Here is a 6,202-nt window from a genome sequence, read left to right on the forward strand (position 1 = left end):
CTTCCAGGAAGCTAGGATGGGGGTCTTAAACCCACACCCGCAATGACACAACTACTCCAACAAGGTCAAACCCCTGCATAGTGCCACTCCCTGGGCTAAGCATATGCAAACCATAACCTGGATCTTTAAAGTCAGATTGGTATTTGGGTCGAGCACAGAGCAAATATTGTGTGGTTTGTTTATTTGAGGTTTCCCAAGAGGCAAAACAAATGGCTGACACTAGAAAACAAACAAGTGTTTTTCTGGTTTGGAGGCAAGGAAGTGTGGAGATAAGTAGAAGAGGGGTGAAGGGAACCCGTGGAGTGGTTAGAATGTTCTTGTGCTGAGGGGTTGCCTGTACCAGTGTAGACAGTTCTCAAAACTCCTCAAACTATGAAGCTTAGGAGTTATGCACACCATCAAGGGGAAATTATACCTCAATTTGAAAAAAAAAAACAACCCTTTTTATAATCAAAATGATTTCTTCTTGTTAAGTTCAGCTGCTCACCTCATACTTCTGGACTTACCAGTCCAGTATGGGTCTCACCAAGTTAAAATCAATGTGTGGACAAGGCCGAGCCTTCTAGAGAATCCAATGCAGAATCCTTTTCTCGGTTCCAAGGGGGGAAAATGAATTTTAAAAGATAGCTCAAGGGGCTAGAGAGATGGCCCAGTTGTTAAGATGGCTACTGACTCTTCTAGAGGACCCAGGTTCAGTTCCCAGCACCCACACGACATGGCTTATAACCGTCAACAACTCCAGTCCCAGAGGATCCACTACTCTGTTTTGGCTTCCATGGAAACTGCATAGATGTGGTACCCAGATGTACACGCAGGCAAAACACTTATACACACTAAGTTAAAATAGATAAAAATCTCAAAAATAATTGTAAAGATAGCTCAAATTATTTTGGCTTGGTTATAGTGGCATAAGCATATAGTCCTAGCACTTGGGATAGAAGTAGGAGGGGCATGGTTTTGAGGCTAGCCTGGGCTAAGTGGAAAGGTCCTGAATTTGAGGCCAGTCTGGGTTGTATAGTGAGACTTTAAGTTTTAAAAAAGAAAAATAAAAGATTGGTCTAAAGTAATTCTGTTTGCCACAAGCATGGATTCCTAGCACATGGATAGAATAGCCTGAGCTACAGAGTGAGACTGTGATCAAAGCCTAGCAACCATAACAAAAAGAAAAAAAAAGCCACGATTCCAAAAGATTTCTAGATGACCCACAGCATCTGAAAAGACACATGACCACATTTTTAATTAAGGAAAATGAAACACAGCAGGAAACGTGGGTGCCCTTGGAGAGAAGAATTTCCAGAGTGTGATGCAGTCACCGACCAGCTTCTTAAATGTGAAAACTCCATGAACTGAACAGTCACATAGACTGTACCTGTCTTAAATGTGCTATTGTGAAATTAACCAGTTACCAAAGGCTGCATATTACACATCCCCAGTCAGGTCACGGTTAAGTTAAAGATATGAACATATGCCATGTTGGAAGTCTACTCCAGGGGAGAGAGCAGTGACTGACCAGGAAGTCACACTGCTGAGGCAGGTATTGAGAAGAGAGGATGTGTGGTATTTAGGTGTGGGTGTGACGTGTAGAAAACGCCTCTTTAGTGACCTGGGTGGTGATCGTACACTTCTCAAGCTCATTACCGGGCTGTGCATTTTTATTTCGTACATTCCCCTTTGTGTGTGCTCGATCTCACCACTGAAAGGTTAAGACAAAACCAGAAAACTCCCCTTGATAGTTCAGGGCAAAGGAAATGAAGTCAGAGCTCATTAGAGAGACCCAAGGGCAGAAGCCTGCATGGTTCTATTTTTAAACTAATAAGTAAACAAGACAGAGGGCTCACTTAGATGCCCTGATGCTAACTTCCCACAGTTTTATGACCAAAACCCGGTCCCATTCTTTTAAAATGTTAGCAAAACACAGAAATAAGTCTTTTGTCTTCTTAGACTCAACAAAGATCACACTAACAGTTACACACAAACCACACTGCAGAATTCTATTAGATTTAGAAAAGAAGATATGACAGGTTAGACATACTCATTCATACCTGTGACCTGAGTAGGTGGAAGATGAAGGCCAGAGGATCCTAGGGTTTGGGATAGCCTGGGCTATCTAGGGCTATCTGTCACAAACAAACAAATATGCATAAGCAAGTAAATAGAAAAGAATACATGAGAGACAGCCATGAAAATGTTCAAAATGTTCTGCCCTCCCGGAAACACTTAGCTGTAAATTGAGAGTTTGGGCTATTTTTGGTTTTGAAATCTCCGTGTTTGCACTCAATACCCTTGTGTGCTTATGAGATTTTTAAAATCAAATGATTTTATTTTTGACAAATCACGAGAGCCAGAGAAACATGTTTTACCATATAGTTGCTCAGCATGCATTGGGCTAGATAAGCAACATGTGGCCCAGGGGTAGACCTCACATGTGTGAGCCCTTTTGTTCCACTTCTGTACATGGAATGAGCTGGAGTGGGAGACAGCATGTTTGTCTGGAGAGAGATGCTCTCCTGCCTTTACGAATGTACTCGGATCTCTGAAGACCCATAAAATGCCCCTGCTGTCATTCTCATATATGAGTTTAATCAGGTAGACACTAAGTTAGAACTTAGAGCAGGCACCTGTAGGTAATTTACACTGACAAAATCCTTTGTTTTTCTTAGTCCAAGACCAGTAGTATGGTAGGACCATTGAAAGAATTATTGCTATTTCTTTTAAAACCAACAGAGTGTGTGTGTGTGTGTGTGTGTGTGAGAGAGAGAGAGAGAGAGAGAGAGAGAGAGGAGGGGAGGGGAGGGGAGGAGAGAGGAAGGGAAGGGAGAGGAGGGGAAGAAGGAGAGGGGAGGGGAGGGGAAGAGAGGAGAGGGAAGGGGAGGGGAAGAGAGGAGAGGGGAGGGGAGGGGAAGAGAGGAGAGGGGAGGAGAAGAGAGGAGAGGGAAAGGGAGGGGAAGAGAGGAGAGGGAAGGGGAGGGGAAGAGAGGAGAGGAGAGGAGAGGAGAGGAGAGAAGAGAAGAGAAGAGAAGAGAAGAGAAGAGAAGAGAAGAGAAGAGAAGAGAAGAGAGAAGAGCACTCACGCACGTGCGTGCGCGTAGATCAGAGCATGCCTTGTGCAGTTGGTTCTGTCCAACTGCACAAGGTAATTTAAACTGACAAAATTCTTTGTTATGGGTTATGAACTCATCTCTCCAGGTTCACAAGGCAAACCTTTAGCCACTGAGCCATCTCATTGGCCCCTGCTCTTACGTTGCTGTGCCCTCTCTAGTACAGCATCATGGCAGCTCTGCCTAAGTGTGCCAGCTGGACCCCTCTTTTGTGGATAGTCTCTTCGGTGCATCCCTCAGCCTTCCTTTCCTCCCTCAGCTCCTTTGGTTCTCTTTGTGGACCTTGACCTTGACAGCCTCTGTTGCTGCTCATCTACCAAGTCTGCTCAACTCCCAGCGTAGGGTCAGGGCTCCTCGGGGTGCCTGAAGCTGTGGGCTTTACACACTGTGATGCTCATGGTACCTTCTTATGTTCCACCCCTCCTGCAAGGCACTGCCCTCCTCTCCCAGGCCCACTTTTACCAGTTTGTTTCGATGCGTGTTTTAGGTGACTAAAGTGAGGGTCACTCATGTGTCTAGTTCTGCAAAGCTTTGGGGCCTCAAGGCAAGTCACTGAGGAACTTATACTCCTGGGGATTTGGCATCAAAAGGATGAGCTTCTTTTACTTAGAAAGCCAAGAGAGTGAGGCCTCAGCTGACCTTCTTCTTTCCTGTCCTTCCCCAAAGACAAACACAGGGAATTATATAAAATCACATTAGAACTCTCCATGTTGTCAATCTATCAATGAGTCATTAAAACAAGCCAAGCTGATGAAACAGTTTGATTAACTGTGTCCTTATTATCAATGACTCAAGTTGTTCTCAGGTCTTGCACTGTCTTTGTTTTTTGTGGAATTTGTTTTTGAAGAACCCCCCCCCCCAACACACACACACAATGTAGCAAGGCTAGCCTCTTAGGTAGTCAAAGATGGCCTTGAACTCTGCCTCTGAAGTGCTGGGATTACATACGTATGCCACTACTCCTGACTCATCAATTCTGCTCTTATAAGCACTAATGGAAGAAAATCTTTGCCATTTAGCTCCCCCTCCCCTCCCCTGACATATGGAAGGTATAGTCCCACAAAGCAATTGAATATTTTAAGGCTTTCAACAGGGTTGATTGAGTAAGGATTACAGAAGGATTATATTTGCCAATGCTGTAATTTTCTCTGTTCCTTTGTTGACACTGAGCGTTATAGTTGTATGAAACCTGTGCTAACGTAATCTTGCCGCTTTGAAACCCATTTCACAGATTCAGCCTCTAAGTGAAGCACTTTGTGCCCATGAACTCATTGATGCGTATTTCTTTACACTTATCTTTCTCTAGACTCTTAACCCTCCCAGCTGTTTCCTGCAAAAGAGGCCCGAATCCCACTGAGTAAGAGACTTGAAAAAAACACTTATAGTCTCGTAATATCTTACATATCCATTAGAAATACAATAACTTAGTACCTAGATTTATAGATCAGATTTGTCACCGGGTGTGGTGGCACAGGCCTTTAATCCCAGCACTCAGGAGGCAGAGGCAAGTGGATCCTTGTGAGTTCCAGGACAGCCTGGTCTACAAATCAAAATTCCAGGACAGTCAGGGCTACGCAGAGAGAGCCTGCATCAGAGAGAGGCACGTGGGGGTGTCGTGGGGAGGGGACGACATTATAGATCAGACTTGTCGGCTGCTTTCTGGCAACTGTCTACTCATGCACCCAACGATCATTTCCTACTGGGCCTCTGTATACCGGGTGCTATTTCAGGAAAAGTGAAAAGCAACCCATAAGACACATTCCCTTTATGAGGTACCCCATTCCGCCAGCAGAGGAATAACCGGAACTCAATGTGCATGCGCTCTGGTAAATTAAAAGATGTAGGTCTTGGGGGAAAGAGGAGAGCCAAGTAAGGAGGCCAGAGGGCGCTAGGGAATAAAGAGGCTGCAGATTTAAATGGGGAGGTCAGAGGTCACCTTAGTGAGAAGAGGACACTTGAGCAGAGCCTCAAAAAGTGTGTGACTGTGTGTGACTATGTAGGACTGTGCTGAGTAAGGCCTGGATGGACGGTTCCTGCGAAGGTTCTGGGCCCAAAGTTCCTGAGGTAGAAAAAGAAACAAGCCTGGTGGCAGACAGACACTGACGGACCCACAGATGCAAGAAGAGTTGAGCTCAGAGAGGTCAAATGAGTGACTGTGTAGGGTCCCTAGAGGCGCAGTAGGAATTTCCGGCTTCCTCAAAGTAAGGTGCAGATAGTCCTGGTGTGGCGAGTGAGACTTGCCTCGTGTTTTTAAAAAGAGCCGCCTGGCTACCTGCAGCGTCCTGAAGAGGTCACGGAGGGGTCAAGGACAGAGCGCGCAGGGTTGACAGAACGCTGGGGCTGTGCAGAGCCCTCGTTGCTAGAGGTGGTGAGAAAGCCGGGGCCCCCATAAGGTTCCTGAGATGTCCTGAGGGTTGGGGTGCCAGGAGAGAGAAAAGGACAGTCAAGGACTGATTGATTTATTTATTTCTCCTTCCTTTCCCTTTTCAGTTTAATTGTTCTTTTTAATTACTTGTTTAAGATTATAATTACATAATTTCTCCTTCATTTTCTTCCCTCCTAACCCCCCATATGTTTATTCTTGCTCTTTCAAATTATTTATACATATAAAATTTATTTATATATTAATTATATATCATGTATTCTATTCTATATTCCATATTCCATATCCTATATTCTATTCTATACTCTATATTCTATATTCCATATTCCACATTCCACATTCCAAATTCCACATTCCACATTCCATATTCTATATTCTATATTCTATATTCTATATTCCATATTCCACATTCTATATTCTATATTCTGTATTCCATATTCCATAGCTCATATTCTATTCTATATTCCATAGCCCATATTCTATATTCTATATTCCATGTTCCATAGCCCATATTCTATATTCTATATTCCATGTTCCATAGCCCATATTCTATATTCTATATTCCATGTTCCATAGCCCATATTCTATATTCTATATTCCATGTTCCATAGCCCATATTCTATATTCTATATTCTATATTCCATATTCCATAGCTCATATTATATTCTATATTCCATAGCCCATATTCTATATTCTATATTCCATGTTCCATAGCCCATAT

Source organism: Rattus norvegicus, chromosome 16 (assembly GCF_036323735.1).
Source record: "Rattus norvegicus strain BN/NHsdMcwi chromosome 16, GRCr8, whole genome shotgun sequence".
Taxonomy (NCBI): Eukaryota; Metazoa; Chordata; class Mammalia; order Rodentia; family Muridae; genus Rattus; species Rattus norvegicus.